Source organism: Camelus ferus, chromosome 29 (assembly GCF_009834535.1).
Source record: "Camelus ferus isolate YT-003-E chromosome 29, BCGSAC_Cfer_1.0, whole genome shotgun sequence".
NCBI classification, from domain to species: domain Eukaryota; kingdom Metazoa; phylum Chordata; class Mammalia; order Artiodactyla; family Camelidae; genus Camelus; species Camelus ferus.
In genome coordinates, this window is record NC_045724.1 from 24,066,943 (window position 1) to 24,089,861 (window position 22,919).

Here is a 22,919-nt window from a genome sequence, read left to right on the forward strand (position 1 = left end):
TCCGCACACAGCTCCCACACAACCTCACAAACACGAGCCTCCTTTCTCCTGGAGCAAGGACAGCCCTTGGAGGCGACATTACCCCAATTCTGGGGTCTACAATATTTCATTTTTAGGAAAGAAATAATTAACATGGACCGGGCATGTTCTTATGGCCAGAAACAATGTGACAGAAGGAAAGAAACTGGGGCTTTTGGAGGAAAGTTGTGTCCCCAAGTCTGGGTGTCACATAAATGTTCTTACTCTTCTAGGAGAGACTCAGATGACTCATGCAAGTGATCATTATCTGGACATCTGGCAGCTCACAAGAAAAATACCATGGTGGAAAACGTCACCGTCTCCTCCCTTAGGGTCTGCTTTCGACCTGTGTGGTCAGTCCAGATAACCATATCTTCATTTACTTGAAAGGGGAGTGAGCAAAAAGGCAGGGAAGATGCTCTGACCATAACAGGTATCTTTCTGATTGAGATTCACTCTATGTTTTGCATGGCAATAGGAGTCAGCAATAGTAAAATTTTCAAGGAGGCACTTGGGACTTCAACAGAGGATGGCCAAGAACTACTTCATTAAGGCTGATTTCCAGCTCCCCCACCACCATTATCTCCTTTCTGGAGTGACTGGTAATGAACAACATGCCAGAATTTTATGAGCTAGGGTGCAAATCTTGACCTAGATTTCGAATAGCTTCAAAAAAAAAAAAGAAAAAGAAAAAGAAAGCCTGAAAATGTCTATTTAAATAACAGCTAAGACTGATAATTCCAACTCTCGCATTTAAAGCTTTCAAAATAATCTACCCTCCCTTGACTCATTACCCAACAATGTTCAACAAGAACATAAAATAAAAACTAGTACTAAATTAAAATGGAGATGGAAACTCCAATTTCCATGGCTCTTTTTGATTGCTTACTGCCAGCAATTTAAGACTTTATTTTATTTGCCTGCTGAAATACATGGGATTCCAGGAATGCAAATGAATACAATCATAGACTTTGAACAGGACATTAGAGGAATTTTCATCCAAAATACCTCTGGTCCAACATAAATTGATTGTAACCCATAATAACAAAATAAAAGTTTTGTATTTTACTATTTTGAAAACAGTACTTTTTGTTTTGTCCTCAAGTTGTATCAAAAATTCCTTTTCATCTTTAACACTATTTCTGCCTTTTCCTTCTCATACTTTGGAAGAGAGAAAGTAAGAAAGAGCTGAACTTTGACTCTAATGATTCAGAGGTAGAAAGTCACACATATACAAGGAACTTCAGGACTGGATGTATTTTCAAAGTTGCCATGTAGACTCAAGGCCATCCCAATAAAAATCATTCACAGCACATATTCTTTCAATTGACTCACTTCATAGCTGAGGAAATGAAAGCCCAGAGTGGCCAAGTGACCTCTTCAAAGTCACACAGCTCAGCTGGTCCTAGACCTCAGTTTTGCTAGTAGGTGCCAACCCAGTGCTCTCTTAGGTCATAACTGATCTTTAATTTTCATAAATAACCCTTCAGCACTCATAATTTCATCCATCTTTCTACACATCCATTATTCTACACGGAATGAACACCACTTGGTGAGTCAACTCAACTGTGTATTAATAGGAAACACTGCTCAAAAAAGCCATCAAGAACATCTCTGCCTTTTGCTCCACTGAGCCAGCTAGATTCAACCTTTTTAAGGGCCTTGAGAAACGGGAAATGAAACTCGGGATGCTCCGAGGCTGTCTAACCTATATAAACCTACTCTAAAAATAGAATTTCCCTTTCTTGTTTGTAGTCAAATCATAATCATAGCTTTGCTACCTCTTCAAGTCGATTTGATAGAAAGCTATCCAGCAAGACATAGGGATTTGACAGCTTACATAAGCAGTCTTTAAAGTAAGGATTTCAAGGTAAATTATTCCTAGAGCCATGAGTTCAGACAGGACTCTTATTCTCTACAACTCTGGAGTCATTCAGGAGCACCGAACCTACCCAGATCAGAGACTTACCATCCACAGTCATGGGTTGACTTCCCAGTTATTGACATTGCACGGCCGCAGCTGCCAGAGAACCAGAAAGCATGAGAGGATGCCCTCACCTACTGCAGACTGGGACCATGAAGGGACCTTCACGGTGGCACCCGAGTCAAGGTTTGCACATGACAGATGTAGATGTGTGAGCATGTGTGCTTAGAGCCTTAGTTCGTACCTCCACATACGGTTTTCTGAGTTGACAGATTCAGTAAAGAGATTCCACGTGGGGAAGCAGGGCAAGATAAATCAAAACAGGCCAACAGATGACAGAAGATCCCCTCTACACACGCTCAGTAATTCCACCCCTAGGTAGGTTTAAAGACACAAATTCCACACAAAGACTTGTACAAGAATGGTCACGGTAGTCTTATTTATAATGGCCCCAAACTAGAAAGAACTCAAATGTCCATCAACTGGTCAATGGATGAAAAAATTGTGGTGTCTCACACAAGGGACTGCTACTTGGTAGTAAAAATACTACTTAATGACTGATGACACAACAACATAGATGAATCTCGAAAGTATTACACCATGGGATGGAAGTCAAACACAAATGGCTAAATATATAAGAGATTATAGAGAAAACAAACTACAGCAATAGAAAGCAGATCAAGTGTTACCAGGGGTCGGTGGTAGGGGCAGAGGCTGACTGCGGAGAGGCAGGACAGACCACGTTGGGGGATGGAAAGGTCCAGTGTCATGACTGTAGTGGTGGGGACATGACCGTGTGTATCTGTGAAAATTCGCTGAATTATACACTGAAATCAGCTAATTTAATTGTATATACAGTATCTGTCTCAACAAAACTGATTAAAAACAAACAAAACAAAATTCCGTGCCACCATTATTTAACCTGAAAATCACGAACCTCGGCAATAAGATCTGAAACTCATTCAGCAGATGGTGTCAACATCTTCCAATACTTAAGCAGGATGATAGCAACCTGACGGCTAAGTACCTGGACACCGTCAAAAAAGAAAAAACAAAACCTGCCGTCAATCATACTGCTTACAGGGAAACTAAATTATTCTACTGTCCTGCAGCTTCCTACAACCTACTGGTTGTGGTCTTTTAACAGGTCTTCAGACAGTGGTCTAATAACGTTTAGTCTAAGATAAACCTCAGCGTAAACGGGTAGCCTTCCTAACACGACTGAGGACCCATGGAGAGTAACACATAAAAGGGAAAAGAGTTACCAAGAAATATGCAGGAAAAAAACTAACAAGTATGGGAACTTAAACGTGGGCCAGGCTACAAATCAACTCCAAAGCCATCCTTTAAAACCCTTCGACACATTAACTGGGAAATACTTCTTAAACACGCACAAGGCTCTCTCCTAGTCCACTGCACGTGCTTAACTATGATGTAAACAGAGACACAAGACAGGCTTACCACAGTTATCACTAATTCGAGGTTAAAAATGGCTAAAATTTTACATAATAGAATCATGATTCCAAATGTGTGAAGATGGAATAATTTCCCAGTTCTAAAATCAAATATAGGGAAATAAATAAATAGTGTTCATTCCATAACTATTTCCTGAGATGCCACCATGTGTTTGTTGGTCACAACACCAGACGGAAAAAGGGACGAGGACTAAGTAAGAAAGAGCCTTTGACCTTCCAAAGTTCATCATCCCCCAACGTGGGAGTAATGCATCCACCGCGGAAGTTATCAACTAATTAATGAGGAAGAGACCTAGGAGCTTGAGTTTCTCACTCGACTCTCAACTATCACAAAAATACTAGAGAAATTACAGGCTGAACTAACAGAAGCATTGAACTCAGTACAAATGCACGCAAGCACTACGCTGCTCCGAATCGGTCCACCGGTGTGGGGCACTGGGTGATGTTCTATTCTGCTCTGGACGGACTCATCACAGTCCTCCTTCTAAAGCCCAGCTTAGCGCCTGAATCTTCCCTGGAGTCCCCAGCCTCCCTCCCCCTCCCCACTGCTACGTCTCTCAGAAGACACATGAGCCTGGAATTACCCGGTACCTGCAAGGCAATCCAGGCCGCTAAGAGTGTTGAGTATCATCGGATCTTGACAAACTGAGGCACAGACAGTTAGGAAGAGGACCCAGAAAGATTTAAAATCAACTGAGGAAGTGCCTGGGAGTGGGCATGGAGGGCTGACCGTCTTATGGGGAAGAGACATCACTCTGAGTGGTGGATGTTACAGGGGCAAATACGGCTCGTGATGAAAGCATGCCAGCAACGAACAACCTCAGATCTGAACAGACGGCCTCCTGAGGTAGGGAGACCTGGCAGCAGCGAGTTTACTGAGCTGAAAATGCAGCCACACTCCCTTCCCAATGTTTCATCCTAACACGCCACCTGGACCAGTACCATCACCTTGCAACCTGTCTCCCGACACCCAGACTGCCAGTCTTCCGCGTGGCAGCAAAATCTATATTTTTGTATCGGATTATGACCATGCCCTCCTATTCCCCGACTCCTATACCTACTCTCAGTGGCTCTCCATCCCCTTTAGGGTCAAAGCCAGACCTGACTCAGGCTGGCAGCCCGGGTATCCTATCAATTCAAGGAGGGGCATCTCCTGCCCCCTCCCCCTTCTGCACGGTCCCCAGCGATTCTGAACCCCTGCATGATGCTCTTGGGGGCCACCCTTCCTCCTGGCCTCACACTGCAGGTGCCACTCACGGCCTGAGGGACCCCACGTGTCCTGATGTGTGTCTGCGGGCTTCAGCCCACTGGGTGTTCGCACAGCTTGGACAATCCCTCCTTTGAGACACGATCCCTTGACCTCCCCAAGCTTTAACCAGTCCCTCCTCCTCATGCCCTGGCGCCTCACCGGTCTCCAGGAACACATTCAGCCCAGAGAGGAAGGTTAGTTACAGCTGTACCTCCCCAATAAACCACGCCCTCCACTTGGTTATCTTAATCCCAAGACTGAAACCCTAGGATGTCAGGATGTGACGCTCCGTAGATATTTTTAAACAAGTCAGGGATTCCAAGAGGGCCCAGGTCTGGTGTCCTGTCGGATCTTAGACCCAGCAGCATGCATCACAGTGGGTTATGTAGAGAGTGAGCTCAGGGCACATGCCATCTTCCTGAGGCTGCAGAAGACAGAGTTGACAGCTCTCCAAGGATTCCAGGCAGCCTTATGTCGGGACACAGAACTGGAACCAAAATGATTACCTACTGGACGCTCTTGGGTGTTTGTCTATCAGCTGGGTTTAATCCTGCCTTCACAAACTACGTGATCTTGAGTAAGTAAACCTCTGAAAGCCCAGATTTTCTGGTCTGAGAATGGAGAGAACTGTAGCCCTTACCTCAAAGGTCACTGTGAAGATTAACTGTCAACGTCTCACAAAGGAGGTGACAAAGGATTCAGGACATGGTGCTTACTCACTAAATGGGGGCTGGTCGCTCAGCCATCTCTTCCCACCAGATCTTCACCAGCAAATAATATGTACCTGGGTGTTTCGGTGAAAATGTGTCAAAATGACAGGCACAGGGGAGTCACCTGATTATGAGTCATTGATTTCTAAACATTCTAGGAAATTATCTTTTATTTCCAAAAAGGCAGATTTATACAACTGGACATCTCCTTGAGGTTCAAGCTAAAAAGACCTCGCTGACATACCCCTCGCATGCTGTGGATTCACCTTAAAAGAGGCCGTTTATGTGCTCCAAGAATTAATTTATTTGGACTGAGTTGAAACAGATCCCTCTATTTCTCTAGGCTTCACAAAAAAAGAAAAAGCACACTGGAAAGTCTCATTAAATTCACTCAGATGTAACCCGTCACTTTTGCTCATTGATTCTCTAGACACAGTAACACTTAGCAAACCCACGTAGATCCAAGATAGAAATTTCTCAAAATGTCATAACGGAAAAACCTGTAAGATGCTGACTACAACGTCAGTGTTGCAATTTTTTTTTTTTTTTTTTTTTTAGGGATAAAGACACCTGGTTCCAAATAATACATTTTAAAAGAGTGTTGCACGTCTCAAATGTTCATTTTTAACACTCTTCAAAACGGCACTGACACACAGCTTATTCTAGAAATACACGTTTTTACACCTAGCACATTATTAACTGATCCAGTGATGAACGTTGTCATTTTCCAGGGTTTTAATGATCATGAGGCAGTAGCTGGAAATAATATCTCATTGAGAATAGATTAGTAAAATAACAAAGCAAACAGAGTGTATGGTGGTTCCCAGGCTACATCCCAGCCGCAGGGGGGTGGGACTGTTACTTAGATGCAGGAACATGAATATAAATAAGGCGGTTTTGACATATTCTGTGGGACTAACATGCTTCTCTGGGAAAAAAGAATAAAGAAGCCTCCTTCCTTAAAAATGTTTCAGACTTGTGCAGCACTAGAGATTTCCTAAATCCAAAATATATTAAGAGATGTTTTCTTTTTGGTCAGCACGGTTCTTCCAAAGTCATTGTACTTCTCACATCATTTACAAAAATAAACTCAAATTGGATTAAATGTAAGACCGGAAACCATAAAACTCCTAGAAGAAAACACAGGAAGAAAACTCTTTGCCATAAATTGTAGCAATATTTTTTGGCTCTATCTCCTCGGGCAAGGAAAACAAAAAGCAAAAGTAAACAAATGGGACCTAATTAAATTTAAAAGCTTTTGCACAGCAAAGGAAACAACTGACAAAACAAAAAGACAACTTACTGAACGGGAGATAATATTTGCAAACGCTGTGTCTGATCGGGGTTAATATCTAAAACACATAGCGGCTCATACAAGTCAATATCAAAATAACAAGCAACCCAATTAAAAAATAGGCAGAGGATCTGAATAGACATTTTTCCAAAGAAGTCACACAGACGGCCAACAGGTCCATGAAAAGGCACTCAGCATCACTCATGATTGCATGACGGAAGTGCAAATCAAAACCACAATGAGGTATCACCTCGCACCTGTCAGAATGGCCAGCATCAAAAGACCACTAATAACAAATGCTGGAGAGGCTGTGGAGAAAAGGGAACCTTGTGCACTGTTGGCGGGAATGTAAATTGGTTCAGCCACTACGGAAAACAATACGATGGTTCCTCAAAAAAACTAGCAAAACAAGATCACTGTATTTCTTTATCCAGCGGAAACCACTGTAGAAAACATGTATTTTGTAGTTACTCAAATTTTTATGTGCAAAATTCCTTACTAACCTATATTGTGAAAAATATTTCTTCCAAGAAAAAAAACATAGGAAGTTTTCAATTTTTCTACTGTGGTAAAATACACTTAACATAAAATTTACCATCTTAACTGCTTTGAAGTGTACAGGTCAGTGGTATTACACACACCAGAAGGCTGGACAATCATCACCACCGTCATTTCCAGAACACTGTTTATCTTGTACAACTGAAACTCTAGACCCATTAAACATGAACTCCGACTCCTCCTCTGCCAGCCCCTGGTAACCACCATTCTTCCTGTCCCCATGAGTCTGACTAAGTAGCTCATATTAGTGGAATCATACAGTACGTCTTTTTGTGAGTGGCTTACTTCACTTAGCATGATGCCCTCAAGGTTCATCCATGTTGTAGCATGTGTCAGAACTTCTTTCCTTTTTAAGGCTAAATATTATTGCATTGTGTGTATCGACCATGTTTTGGTTAGTCATTCATCCTCTGATGTACACTTAAGTTGCCTCCACATGTTTGCAATTGTGAATAATGCTGCTATGAACATAGGGGTACAAATCTCTCTTCGAGACCCTGCTTTCAGTTCTTTTGGGAGTATACCCAGCAGTGGGACTGCTGGGTCACAGGATAATTCTACTTCTATAAATTATAATTTTTAAATGACTATCTATTAAATAAGTCACCATGGCCCTTGAAAAACAAAAATAGAAATTATGTAATAGTACTGAAATAACTCTAAACATCATGCCAAGAAATTATGTCAACAAATCTCTGTTTTCTGCTATGATTACAAACTGGCAACTTTCCAGCCTCCCAGGCATCTCTAAATGCCAAATAGGAGAGAGTGTAGATGAGATTCAAGTCTCCTCTTTTTTTTCCCCCCCCTTTAAAAAAACTGGTCTGCACAATAACAGTCAGTGTTGGACTACAGGCGTTCTCCATCTCCCTCAAGCTGTTTGAAAGACACCACGCCTTGCGCTCATCAAGCACGTGGGCCTGGCTTTCCCACGTTAGTTTTCTGGTCCTCACGAGACTGGATCTCTGTCTCAAAGCCCTGAGGTTTGGGGCTCTCCTGTCGAGGCGAGAAGTGTAACTGGAGTCCCCTTCAAGTGCTTTCCAGAGCAGGTGGCAATGATTTCAGGCCAAAGAATCTCTACTTTTAGCTTTCTCTAAAAAAAAAAAGCTATTCATCTTATTAATAAGCAAGTGGAGAACAGTGCTGACGTCAACACTGGGATCTTCTGCTGACCCACAAAAACTAAGCGCGATGTTAATCAAATGGAACACAATCTGTTGGGCAGTTTTTTATTAACACTTCAACCCAGGCTTTCTGGAGGCATCATATTTTATATTATTTCACTTTTTTAATCATGGTAAAATACATACAAAATTTACCATCGTAACCATTTGCAAGTGCCCAGTTCAGTGGCATTAAGTGCACCGACACTGCTGTACCGCCATCACCACCAGCCATCTCCAGAACTCCTCATCTCACAGAACTGAAATTCTGCACCCATTAAGCATTCCCTTCCTCTTCCCCTCCCCTCCAAGCCCCGCACGCACCACTCCACTCCCGGTCCCTGTTCCTCTGACTGCTCGCAGTCCCTCCCGTAACTGGGGGGTTCGGTACCTGTCCTTTTGTGACAGGCTTACTCCCCTCGGCAACATGTCCTCCAGGCTCATCCACGGGGAACACGTGTCTTCTGGGCACGTCTCACTCCCCATGTCACTCCTACAGATGCAGAGCCAGGTGCTTCTCACCCGTGAAGCCTTGTGCATGGAGGGGAAACCATAAATCACCCTGTTTGTGACAGCAGGGGTCTGGCTGCGCGCGCAGCCTCATCCAGAAGGTCCGGGGTCAACAGCACCACAGGAGGCTGCTCTCAGCCCCCTCCTCCCCGGGCACCCCAGAAGCCTCCCACGCTGTCTCCCGGTCCGGCCTGACAGCAAGAGGAGGTGTGACCCAGGCTACTGGCGCGTCTGTAAAGTAAGTCAGGGTAAGGTTCCCCCGAGGACTGAACTTTCGTATTTGATGTCTGCCAGGGGCTGTCTTTAGGGCTTCGGGGAAATGGATGTCAACATAAATGACTGGCAGAGAAAGATGGACACTTTGAGGAAACATCAAATTAATGGCTCCATTACATTTCAGGCAGTTCTGTGATCTGAGCAGTAACAAAAAATTGCATGATAAGAAAGACGGCTTGCTCCATAAAATAGAGCATTTATTATATGATCTTTGGTAGCATTTTGTGGCTGTTTGGCTGTTTTATGTAAGCCTTATTTTTCCAACTAAACTGTATGTTTCACAAACACAGTCTTTGAATTATTTCATGTCCATCGTGTCCCGTGCTTAAATCACTGTCCTTAATAAAGTAGGTGTTGAATAAAATACTACTGGTTGATCAAAAGCTGATTGATAGGACCATCTAAAACATAAAAAAATTAATTGATTAATCATCCCAAAAAAGTGTTACACAGGTAGTATTTATAGCTTAGTGGTAAAATGTGTACGTTCTACAGTCAAACAATCCCAAATTTGAGTCTCAGTTCTACTCAGGGTTGTTCTGAATTAAATGACAATACATTTAACACTATCCGCTTGAATCTGAAATATAAAAATATAGTAAATCATCAATTACCTTTCCACCATTAGCAGTAGTGGTGTTATTGCAATGGACTGAATGTTTGTGGTCCCCCAGAATTAATATGTTGAAACCCTAAACCCCACTGTGATTGGTACTGGGATGTGATTAGGTCATGAGGATGCAGCCCTTAGGAATGGGATTAGTGTCCTTACAAAAGAGACCCCAGAGAGCTTCCCCACCCCTTCTGCCAACTAGGGACAAGATTGTTGTCTACGAACCAGGAAGCCAGCCCTCACGATACATTCCGCCTGCACCTCGACCTTGACTTCCTGATCTCCAGGACAGTGAGAAATACATGTCTGCCGTGCAAACCACCCAGTTGGGGGAGCCACGCAGACAGGCCACGGCAGCCGCGATGCACTTTGCACCTGTATCTTTACCTCCTCCTGTTTCCTGAACTGCAATTTCATACCTGAAAAGGAGTTTGTCTTAGGGTAAGTCCTAGAGAACAACGCTTGGTTTTATGTTTTATTCCCTTTCAGATATCCTGTTCTGTTACCAGGAAGCAGTAACCAGTGGTGGCGCATTAGAACAGCACAGATATCATGGATTTTTAGTCTTGGGAAAAGGAATAATTAGAGGAATGCCACTCGGTACAGTCAACTGGACGCTGATCATCTGTCAGTGTTTCCCATTGGTAGAACCCATTCAGAATCCAGAGGGCGTGGCAACTCACCGATAGACTTCCTACTTCTAGGCACTTATTACAAAGATGCAGGTGAGACTTCTGCTTCCAACTGGGATACAGAGCATACGGAAGGCCTTGGATATCATGGTAACAAGAAACTTCACCTGGACAAAATAAAAACGTAATTTCCTGTGCATCTAGGGAAGAGTAACAAACACAGAGAAGGCTCGATGACCCTAATCTGAACAAGAAAAAAGCGCTTCACAGGTGGGCTGAATGCCCACGGAGGTTCCGTACCCGTGCCCTGCTAGCCCGGCTCAGGGGAGGAGAAACCACAGAGAGAGCCGGCAGGGACCAGAGGCCCCGACCAGCCTGACAGTGCCAGCTGGCAGAACAGACTGGAATCCGGAAGAACGACACATGCAAAAGCAAATTACCTTTCCGAGTAAGTCTTCCGACCTACCTCAGCCCCCAGAACTACCTGAGCAAGTGACAGCAGGAAGTTTTGAAAACCGAGAGAAATCAGTTCAAACATTTCCGTGATGTTTCCATCTCTCAGTTCACTGGCAAGTCAAAAGTATCTAAAGCTGTTGTCCAACCCTCTCCGAGCTCAAGCACTGGCAAAGATTTAATTAAAAAAAAAAAAAAAGGCAGATTAGGTGAACTCAAACTAGTTAAAAGTATAACTCAGACTATGACTCAACATGTGTTTCAGGTGAGTCTTATGAAAAACCAGTCTCCTGGGACATTATGCTGTACGCTAGAAACTGACACATTGTAACTGACTATATTTCAATAAAAACAAACAAACAATAAATTGCTAACAATTCCAAAAAAATAAACAAAAAGAAAGCAGTCTGCATGTAACTCTTCCGGTTAAGTTTTCACATTGATGCTCAGCCCTGCATTCACCAGCCGCATGACCTTGTGCAGTCAGTGTCTCCCTCACTGCCTCTCCTCTGCAAGATGGAGACATCCCCACCTCGCAGGCGTAAGGGGAGCAGAATAAAGCCTTAAACCTGGTAGCTGCTCTGGGCTCCACCGAAGGAATGGATGAGAAGAGACTCATGCACCACATGCTCACAGCATGAAGTCCAAACTCTGGATCTGCCATGCCAGGTCTCTCCATTCCCCGACTCTTTCCCCAGCTCAAGCATTTCACTTTACAAAGCAAATCTAAACTGCCAGAGGTGCCCCAGACCTGCCCTGCAGTTTCCTGCCTCAGTCCCTTGACCTGGTCCTACCCATCTGGCTAGAATCTCCCTCTGAATTTCACCCCTGACTCCCCACCACCAGCCAATCACATCACCTACCGAGCACCCACCTTTCCTTAAGAGCAAGGTAGGTCTGACTGGGCTCAGATCGGACCTCCAGGAAAGCCTCCCTGGGTGTGCACCCTCGGCACCTTTCAGGCTGAGCTCACTCTGCCCACAGCATCATCTTCTGGGGGGCACAGGACATGAAACCTGGCATTTTCTGGTGCAAGGAAGCACCTCAGGGCGAACTTGCTGAGTATGTGGAGTTGGGGAGCGAGCCAGCCGAGGACACCATGAAAGGTCACCCTTCTGGTGCTTCCCTAGCCAAGAAGTTGACCTCTAACCCAAACAGTTCAAAGAGCGCCAGGAAAGGCCCCAGGTGAGGAGGGACCGAGCCCCTTCTTCCCACCCACTGACAGCTGCACCCACCCCTCTGCCATGGAGCTGGGACCCCCGGATGCAGCTCCTCCAGGCCCCACCCTGCCTCCAGCAACCCCTGGACCACAGCCTCCTGAGACACCTGAACCCCACCGCCCAGAAATGTGAGGATGAGAGGCCTTTATCATTCGGGGGACACTAAGTTTTGGCGTCACTTGTTATATAACAATGGATAATACAGATTTTACTTCAACCCTTGGCTTTCTTTTTGTCCAGTGTAGCCATTTATCTCAGTGTCTATTTCACAGATAAAACCATCATCAAAGGGGCATAAAGAATGCATGTTCTAATTCCCTGCGGCCACACTCACCAAAGAGACACCAGACCTCTCGGATTCTAAAATGGTTTAAAAGGTAGCCTAGTTTCTATTCAGATAAAGTGGGTCAACTATATAATTAAGCCATAAAAATAAAATGAGCTGAATGATACAATAAGAAATAGTTCCATTTTCTGTGAGTTAGATTTGTTTCCAAATAGCACTTATTTTAATTATAGAATACACATTTCACTAGATGTCACTTTAAAACCTCATAACTTAAAAAAATATATACGTTTCTGCTCACCGGTGGGGGCAATCTAACTTAAGGACCTAAGACTAAATTTAGAAGTTCTCTTCACTCATTTCATTTAAATTTAATCAATTTAATAGTATCTCTATAGTAATTTTTATTGAAATAAGAAAAAGAGTTCCAAGAACATAAATTGTATGTACTCTAAAACAAAAAAGAGACAAGCTATCCGGATATAAGGAAGGTCATTAACTCAGCTGAAAAAATTGAAATTCCCAAGAAAAGGATATTATTTTGTAAACATTTTTAAATCTAAGGAAATAAGTACGTTCTCATGGCCCAAAGTCTTCAAGTCAATAAACAAAGATATCTCGGGGTGGGGGGGAGGGTATAGCTCAGTGGTAGAGTGCCTGCCTAGCAAGCACGACGTCCTGGGATCAATCCCCAGCACCTCCATTTAAATAAATAAATAAACTTAATTACTCCCCCCAAAATAAACAAAGATATCTCATACTCACTGCATTTCAAAATATTTTATAAAAACTGAGTATGCTCCAAGAACAGATTTCCATTAATTTTTTTAATTTTAAAATAAAATCTGAAGGTGACAGTTTTACTTCTAAATGTCTTAAAATGTTTAATTAAATGGTGCCCCAGAAAGCAAGTCATAACTGAACTGATATTCTATATACGAAAACGCACGGGGACTTAAGTACAAATAGAAAACAGGCAGAGAAAACCATACGAGCCTGCAGCTCGTTCAGCAGAAGTGCTATATTAAAAATTATCCACTTCGTTCCAGGTTCTTGGAGAGAAAGTCAAAGCCTGTGACACCACAGGTGGTCTCCTCCGGGAGAGCGTGTTAACCCCTCTGTCTTCCCAGCATCTTCCCTACAAGACATCCACCTTCAGTCACCCTCCCTCCCTCCCTCCCGCTCAGGATCCTGCAAAGTTTTCTGGTGCCTGGAGGCTCTCAAATCAAGCACCACGCACCTCTAGAAGGTGACTTTTAGGACTTCACTCTGTTCAGCGGTTCAACATCACCAGGGAATGCCTTAAAAATGCAAATTCTCAGGCCCTCCAGGACTCACTGAATCAGAATCTCTGGGAACAGCCCCGCAGTTTGTGTTTAACCCTCCAGGTGAGTCTAGTTGCTAGAGTCTGTGAGTCACTGGCCCAGAACAAGATCCCCAGGAGCCACCTGTGCATCACCGTCACACCAGAGGTGACCTCTACAGACGCCCCAGTTCCCACTCGGACGCGGCACAACCCCAGGCGCTCTGACCGGCCGACAGTGGGGACCGCTGGCCTCTGTCTTCTTGAAGGGCCTTTCGAGGAAGAACTGACACCTGTTATGCCAAGTTCACCCTGCGAGGCCCTATTCTGCTTGGCCCTCTGCCAAGGCAGAGAGAGCAGAAGGCAAAAGCCTGCGCACGGTGGGGCCGGGAGCTTAATGCACAGAAAATCCCTGTTCCCGGGAGACACGCGGTCCAGTACGGGAACCAACGCTCCAGAACTGGAGGCCGGCTCCCTGGCTCCCCTCCCACTCTACTTACAAGCATTTATCAGTTTATTTTGGTGTTAAAGAGAGACGTGACCTTGGTTTCCAGCACTGTGCCCCTGAGAGAGTGCCCTGAATAGACTCTGTTAAATCTACCGTGGAGCAGACTCAGAGTGAGCAAGATGGAATAAACCCAAAATGAGGAGGAAAAAAGATGGTGCTAGAAATGACAACAGCCACACTAGGTTATAGGTGAAGCTGATGTGTGTCTGGATGGAAACGATCTTGGCCTCAGTGGGGACAGAGCCCACAGTCCAGCCCCTCTGGACCCCTCCTTCCCATCCTGCCAACAACCCCTCTAGGCCTGGGGAAGGTGGGCTTGGCAGAAGGCACATCCGAGGGTAGAGTGAACCCCAAGGCCTCTGGGAGCAGCCCCAGGCAGGGAGGCACCAGCCAGGCAAGACAACGTGGGAATGCTAACTCCATCCTGCCAGCTCGGGTGGGCGTGGTGAGACGCTGACGCCGGGAAAGGGAGGGTCAGGCTGGCGCGGGGGAGCAGAGTGGGAGCCTCTCTTCCTGCCCACAGCCAAGGTCAGGGCTCTGGTTCACTGTGCACAGACACTAGACCAGCTCTTCCACTCGCCACATCTCAGCTCTCAGCACCACGTTAGGTGGAACTGTAGTAACACCAACCCTGAAGTTTGCTCTGAGAAAGACAGAGGATCACCCAGGTGACTTCCAGCTCCCTCGCCAGCACAGGAGCCCAGAGCTCTGCCAGCCAGGTACCGCGACCACCCAAACATGCCCAGAGAGCACCCTGTTCATGGCCCAGAGACTACTCAAGAGATGATTAAGTTCTAAGAAACCCTCCCCCCTCCACACAGGACTTAATAAGACTTGCCATTTTTTTTTTATGAAATAATATTTTCTTGGGAATTTTAATTTTTTTTTTAGCTGAATTAATGCTCTTCCTTATTTTCAGACAGCTTAGCTCTTTTTTGTTTGTTTTAGAGTATATGAAATTTACATTCTTGGAATGCTTTTTCTTATTTCAATAAAAATTAATATAAATACTATTAAATTGATTACATTTAGATAAACAGAATGAAGACAATTTCTAATTTTGAATAGAAAAAAGTAACCTCTAAGTATTGTTTCTCATCTACAAAAAATACATAAATAAAAAACTGAAAAAGGTGCCCACCGCTAAGCTAAATATTTAATATGAAAACTTCAACAAGGTCAAACATACAACGCCTACCTTCCTAATGTAAAGAGTTTAAACAAGCAACTTACAGGCCAAAAGTTACATTAAGAAGGCCTCTAGTTTTACTTTAAACCTTGCTTTCTTTCACAAAAAGATGTGAGATACCTTCAAGAAAAAATAAAATAAAACCAGAGAAAAACAGAAAATTAAAATTTCAAGACTTGGAGAAAATTAAAGCCTAGAAACAGAGGTCAAGATAGAGAAGAAACTGGCCACAATTTCCTTCTAAGTTGCTACAGCTGAGCTTCAATTTGCTTAAAATGTATTGTTTATAATCAAATTATTTGCCTCGCATGTTTCTGACAAGGTTTTAAGCGTGTAAAATGTCGAGCACACTGGGCGATGACAATGCAAGACGTACTGACGTCTCCACCAAAACACAGGGGGAGATGTGGTGCGGCCGCTTCTGGAACGTCCTTCCCCCACCGTGGAGAGGAGGGCGGTCGAGAGAGCTGCTTGGTCAGGAAGGTGATTCCAGGAGGGTCTAAGATCACTCCTTGCCCCCAAAATGTTGCCAACAGCCATTTACCAGACACTTGGAAGATCAAAGTTGAGGGACCCAAAGCAGTGGATGGGTTACATAAATCAGCTCTAGAAAGAATTTTCCACAACATGCCTCTTAGATTGTTAAGAGCTCAGACAGTTCCTAACTTTCAACTGCAGTTCAAAAGCCCTGACCATTATGCAGAATCCTCCACTTGTCTATGGAGGCAGCCACGAGGTACCCAGTGGTACCTAGCCAGAATGTTCTTTGAAAACAACAGTCTGAAGGCCACTCTAGAGGTTAGGGACAATATATCATTAGTCCTTACTCCCAGCACCCAGCACAGAGCCTGAGCACACACGCCCTCCATACACGCGCTCAGTGGTTGTGCTCCGGACCACGGCTGGTGTGGGCGACCTTCCTCAGACCACCAGGACCTGATCAGACTTGACCTCTTCACAGATAACCTTAGTTTATGTTCCCTCATATCACTAAAATGAAACAAGCTCTATGGGAAGCCTGAGAGCATCCCCCAGCCTGTTCCTGACACAGCAATCAATATAAGATATTCTGGGAACTGAGTTCAACGAGCTACAGACACAGACACACCACAGACACGACCACGCCATCAACCACAACTCTGCATTCCCTAAGCTGTCCTCAAGCTCATCAGGGGAGACGTTTCCAGCATGAATCTACATAATTGTTCTGATCTTCTAACCAAAAAAAAAATGCAGTTAGCTTGGCATGCTTTGTTCTTAGTGAAACTATTCTTGCTTTTAGTTATTACTACTTCCTTTTCTACAAGTGCACAGCCATCTGCTTAACACTATGTTTTAAAATCCTGCCAAGGATATGAAGTAACAGCAATGAATTGTAGAATCTAAAACAGCGTCCTCCCAGGGAAATCGAATGCAAGCCACAAATGCGAACTACGCGTGCTATTTTAAATGTTCCTGTAGCTATATTAAAAATCAGAAGAAGCAGGTGAAATCAACTTTGATAATATACTTTACTTAACCCAGTCAGTCCAAGATACTATCATCTCAACATGTAATATAAAAAATTATTAGTGAGCTATTTATACTCTTTTTTCAAGAAAATCTTCAAAATCTGGTATTTTACACTCACAGGATCTCACAGTTCAGGGCAGCCACATATCCAGTGCTCAGTGACCAGTGGCCAGATGTGACCAGTGGCCAGCATACTGGACAGCGAAGGTCCAGGATCTCTTGGCATTTTCTGAAAAAAATCAGAGCACTTGTTTTTTCCTTTTTTTTTTTTTATTTTGCTGTTGTTTTAATTTTATATTTATTTTTATTGAAGTATAATTTACAATGTTGTGTTAGTTTCAGGTGTGCAGCAAAGTGATTCAGTTACACGGAGATATATATAGATATCTATCTATCTATCTATCTATATATATATTTTTTTTTTGATACTTGGCACCTCTTGTCTTCCCTACGATCTCTCAGGATATTATCAATAGCGATAGCTTGATCTCATCTACAAACTCCTTCAGCACCTGAGAGGCCACTCGCCTCAATCCTGAGATGCAGGCTGCTCTCCGAGTAGCAGCATGGGTCAAGACTGAAGCAGATATTCATTCACATGAAGCTGCTGGCTTGAATACAATTCACGGCGCTCTATCAGGGCTTGCAGTAGTGATAAGGCAGAGATAAACTTTTATGCCTTTGCATTCAAGTTACTTGAGCATCACAAAAGAGGTGATTGTTTCTTCTGCTTTCTTAATTTAGACCACACACAGTCAAGGAAATAGGAAGGAGGGATGGCAGAAGCCTTTCAGGGTGACCAGGATCCCAGGAAGCAGGGCAGAGGGAACAGCAGGTGCAGGAGCAGGCACAAACCAAGAGCGCACCAGTAAACCACAGGTCAGCCGGCTCAGTGGGGAGGCGCTGCTCCGGAAGGCCCAGGTGCACCGTGCCAGCCCGGTCCGGCAGGGCAGCGCCTTCCTGGAGGAGCGGGAAGGGGCGGGTAGCCGGTCTTAACACTGCGAGGCTCAGCTCATTCACACAGGCTTGGGAAACGGTACTTTGACAACACGTTTTCAAATGTGTTACCCAGTTCCTGAAATGCTTTGATTCTACTACATGGGTGTGCGGTCTATTTTCTGTATCAACTTGACCAGGACTGGAGGTGCCCAGATAGTGGGTTAAACATGGATCTGGGTGTGTCTGCAGGATGTTTCTGGCTGAGATGAACATCTGAATTAGTGGACAGAGGAAAGCGGATGGCCCTCGCAGTGTGAGCAGCCTCGTCCAGTCTGTGAGGGGCCTGAACACAGCAAAAAAAGTGCGAGAGGGAGAGTCGGACCTCTGCCGGATGGGCGAGCTGAGACGCAGGTTCCCTCCTGCCCCACACTGGGGCTGACCCGCCACATCGTCCCTCCTGGGCCTCCAGCGTGCAGACGACAGGTCGTGGGGCCCCCCAGCCTCCTTAACAACATGAGCCAACTCCTTAAAATAACTTTCCTCGAGACGGAGATGGAGACAGAGGTCCCATTGGTTCTGTTTCTCTGGAGAACCCTACCACGAGGTGTAGTGAAAAATAAACACTATCTGGTAAATGGAAAATCCAAGTTAAAATGAAGACCCTTAAGCATTTCAGACATGAAACGTATGAAGAATCTGAGAACACCTTGCGATGCTGAATTAAAAGGCCGTGCAATGGGGCCTCTCTACCATTAACTCAACCCCACCTAAACACCTTTTGGGAAAGACCCAAAGAAAGGAAACAGCTTTTCAACAGCTGAAGGCTTCACACTGAAATGACTCTGGACAAGGCACATGGAAAGAGCAACTGGGGATTAACAACCAAAAAAGTTCGGTCCTGTGCTAGGAATTCTGAAAGAAAAAATACCTGCAGGGGAAATCCGAGAAGCACAGGACACACGAGCTGGAGCACGTCACCACGGGGTGAGGGCAGGGCTGCTTCTAACGGGGAAAACGCAGCGCCTGCGAAGCTCGCACTGAACACCGGGGTTACAGCTGGAGAAGTGGAGTTCTCATACACACATCCACGTACACACCCCCCCAGCTACATGACATGTGTGGGGCTCCCATCACTTGTACAGAAAAGTCACTTCCAACCTATTTCCAAACAACACAGGTAGACCACAAGTCCCCTCTAGCACGACCTAACAGAATATTTCGACTTCCCACAAAATACACATGTATACGACTCTAACACTCTCCCCTTTTAAGAGCTGTAAATATAAATTCACTAACAAGAATTAGAAAAAAAAACACTCCATTAAATTAAAGAACTAAGTTACTGGACAGTCTGTCCCCTGAAAGATGGTGGCCACTTTGACCAAAACACTGTAAGAAGGCTTATGGCTACACACCCGAGCCTTGCTGCAGGTTAACACAAAGCCTGCAGAAGCAGGGACTCGTCAAGTTCCAAACCCACACAATGATTTCTCTTCTTCCTTCATGGTCACTAAACAAGAACAAAATTTACTGGGAAGAAAAACATCTGATTCTTAAAAATCACAACATTCCAATCAGTGATCATTTGAATGAGCACAGGACAAGGATAGATTAAAAGGATTTAAAAATCCCCAACTCACAGTCAAGTGTACAAGAAACCTCTTAATTCACCCTGTTCTAATCATGCAGTCAAAACACAGTAGTGCTGTCCAGGTTCACCGGTATTTCCCGGTGAGTTCCCAGTTTCCAACTGTCCATTTCTGACCACCACTGAGCACAGTGGTCCCCCGGTAGCCAGGGAAGGGAAGACGGTGAACAGCCTGCAAGTGTGTGAATAAATACACACACACATCTAGGATTGTGGAGCGTCTGCGCAAGGATTTGAAAATCTGTCTTTATAGTTTGTTCACTAAACTTTACCCAAAGACTGTTGTCAACAAGCAAGCACTGGAAAAGATTAAAAGCCTGGAGAAGAATATATAAATGTTCTTATTCCTAAAATGGGTACGATTTCCTTTTGAAAAACACAAATAGCATCCAAATCAGTGCACCAACAAAAGTCGTTATAATGGGATGCGGCATCATTAGTAACAAAATATGACTTAGAAACCTGGCGAATCACCCACAGTCCAGACTGCTGGCTGGGCAGGTCCCTGGGATGCCGGCTCCTTCCGCAACTTCTGTGCTGGCTTCCCGGGTGGCCAGAGCACCGAGTCAAGCACCGGCCCCTTTAACAGCCGGTGCACTTCCCCACCACACTCGCCTTTGTGGTTTACAAGAGGCGGGTGCCTGTGAGCTGGCATCTCAGGCAATAGGTAAGCAAGCCTCTGGGGACATTCACTGGAAGACAAAGCAGGTGACCCTCTCTGAAACGCCAGGCAAAACGACAAGCATGTCCCACTACCCCGAGAAACCCATGTTTCCAGGTAGAAATGCTCCCTCTCTGCCAAACCCTGACCCCTGACTCTAAGACACATTTATTTTCCTGGGTTCTCTCAAGGCCAACTGCGGGCATGATCGCTGGACTACGGGTCATACTCCTTGACTAAAAGCCCATTATATTGGAGCACAAAAAACACAGTGGAGAGAACCCTGCTGAGGACAGGCCTTTGTGTTGTGCCTTCAGGGTCCCCTGGGGGACCTCGTCGTCAGCAGTGTCGTGCACACAGTACGTTCAGTATATACGTGGTAAGCCCTGCCATGTGGCCTGGCACCCTTCTGGGCCCTGCGGATACAGCAGCCCACACGACAGTGACTTATAACAACACATAAACAAAGGATACAATTTCCCTTAGGAATGAGGGCTGTGAGTAAAATAAAATAGGACTTCAGGACAGACTGTGGCTGAAGGTGGGCGACCTTAGCTTCAGAGGTCAGAGTGAGTCTCTGAAAAAGTGAGTTTCTGCATGTGACCCTTGTGATGAGAATATACAGAATGCACGGAAGGCCGAATAAAATCCACGAGACAAGACCACCTAACAGCAACCAGCCTCCAGAGGGCCTGGCATTCTGCAAGCACCATCCTCCTAAAACCTCACAGTCATCCTATGAAATAGGTAATGCAATTATCCCCACTTTACAGACCTGGAAACTGAGGTTCCGGAAGCCTGGGTAACTTGCTCAGCTCCTGCAGAGCCTGATCTTTGCACCCAGACAGGCTCAACTAGAAAACCTGTACTCTCCCTGTCCCTCGGTAACCAGCTTACCTATTTGCTGGCCTCTAACTAAGCATTTGGCCTGGAGTCCCCATGGCTCTGCCCCAGGCCTCATCCTGTCCTGCTCCCAGTGGTGACACAGAGAGAAACAAAGCTTGGAACTCCCGAGGGACTGACACCCATTCTGATCCAGCAGATGGTGTTTGTGACTCCCCTGGAACAAACCTGGGCTGTCCCAGTTTCCTTGATCTATGGCAGCAACAGTTTGTGGTGCACCTGGAGCGAGAGCCTCTGCAGATGCCTTCTCACGTGGATTTTTAAGCCTCAGAAAGACTACTTACGCAGGACCAGTCTTCTATACCAGCTTCCAATCCAGGGGCAGGCGATTCCCCTACACAAGGCCCCAGGTCCTTCCAAGTCACAGAATTCAACTTGTATTGTTCAGATACAAACAGAAATGAAATACAAATTGGCAAGCCCGCTCAGCTTGAGCTCCAGAAAATATCGTATTTCACCAACTCTAAGGCACATCTATTTTCCCGTGTTAATACCTGAAATCAGGATCCTTGTCACCAAGGGTGGTGTGTCCTAGCTGAGCGGGCAGTTTGCTTTCATTCTTAGTGGCACAGGCGATAATGATGAATCTTCAGATCACTGGTGTGTCAGCTTAGCAGAAATTCGGCATCCTGCAAACATTGATTTCCCGCCAACAACCGGCACTGGTCACCACAACAGCTTTCTAACCAGCTCCTCGCTCCACTCCTCCTGAATCATTCTCCTCAAGGCAGGCAGAGTGAGCGGCCAAATCTGCAAAGGAGGGCCTGACCCGCCTGTGTCACACCCTCCGGCAGCTCCCACTACATTTATAATAAACAGACACACCCTCCAGGACCTACAGGGAAGGCCTTGCTGAGCTGGTTCCTTTGCTGCTGTCTCCTATTTCCTGCAAAGGCCACAGAGCCTTTGCACAGGCCATCCATCCTCTCTGCTCGGAAACCTTCCATAGGTTGACTTTCTTTTTCACTTGTCTCAGCTGAAGCATCCTCTGTGAGGCCCGCCCAGACCACCCAGCCCAGGTAAGAGTGCCGCTCTCATTCCTGACTGCAATTATTACTGCTTCAAAGCAGCTTTCCACTTTGGTTTATTTTGCCCCACTTCACACTGGAAAGCCTTAAAGAGCCACTTAAAGAGCCACTGCATGCCAGGTGCTGGGACTAGGCAGTGCCCAGGGATGGCAGGGAAGGCACTGCCTGGTCCCAGCACCTGGCATGCAGTGGATCCTCTATAAATATCTGTTTAATATAACAATCATAACTGAAGAAATTACAAAACTGCATTATTTCACAAAATCATTTTCTTTTCATGACATTCCAGTCAACAAGACAAAAAAAAATTGCTGCCAAGAATGACCATTTTGAAGGATAGCAGTGATGCTTCCTGAAAAAGACAAAAAGATGAAACAAACTTCTAGTGCAGCTCTGAGGAAAAAAATTCTTTGCATCACAACAGAACTAGTCCAAAATTTCCCATATGCTTCTGAATTGTATTTTTAAAAGCCCTATCTGGAGCTGGACAATTTCAAAACACACTGATCTTGCTCTGATGTATAAAACAGCACAGAATTCTTATAATTCTTCTAGGAACCTGTCTGCCAAATGACATATTGTTTCCTTTGGCTGAGTATTCACCTTTGAACTTCTCTCTAAAGTGTTTACAATTTTAAAAACTCATCTTTAGCGCCAGTTTCAGTTTAGAATTGTTTAATCATACTGGGAAAAGGAAGTAATTTGTTTCACCGACTAACATTTCCTTAAAAAAAAAATAATAAAACAAGACTCATGCCTTTAACTCCTGTGCTATTATGTGATTCTCTTTATGCGACTCAAACTGCAAAAAATTAAAAATGTAAAAATCACATGCAGGCCCTTCTCA

At 44.8% G+C, this 22,919-nt stretch overlaps 1 protein-coding gene across 3 annotated transcripts in view; it reads right to left on the reverse strand.

Moving 5' to 3' along the window:
- Positions 1 to 22,919, reverse strand: part of FAM110B (family with sequence similarity 110 member B) — a 116,407-nt gene that overhangs the window by 89,186 nt on the left and 4,302 nt on the right. The window contains exon 2 of one of the 3 annotated variants that reach the window (XM_032469895.1): positions 17,012 to 17,122. The exons of the other annotated variants lie outside the window; for them this stretch is intronic. The gene's annotated coding sequence lies outside the window, so the exon portion shown is untranslated. The remainder of the gene's footprint in view (positions 1 to 17,011; positions 17,123 to 22,919) is intronic. 3 annotated transcript variants of the gene reach the window in all.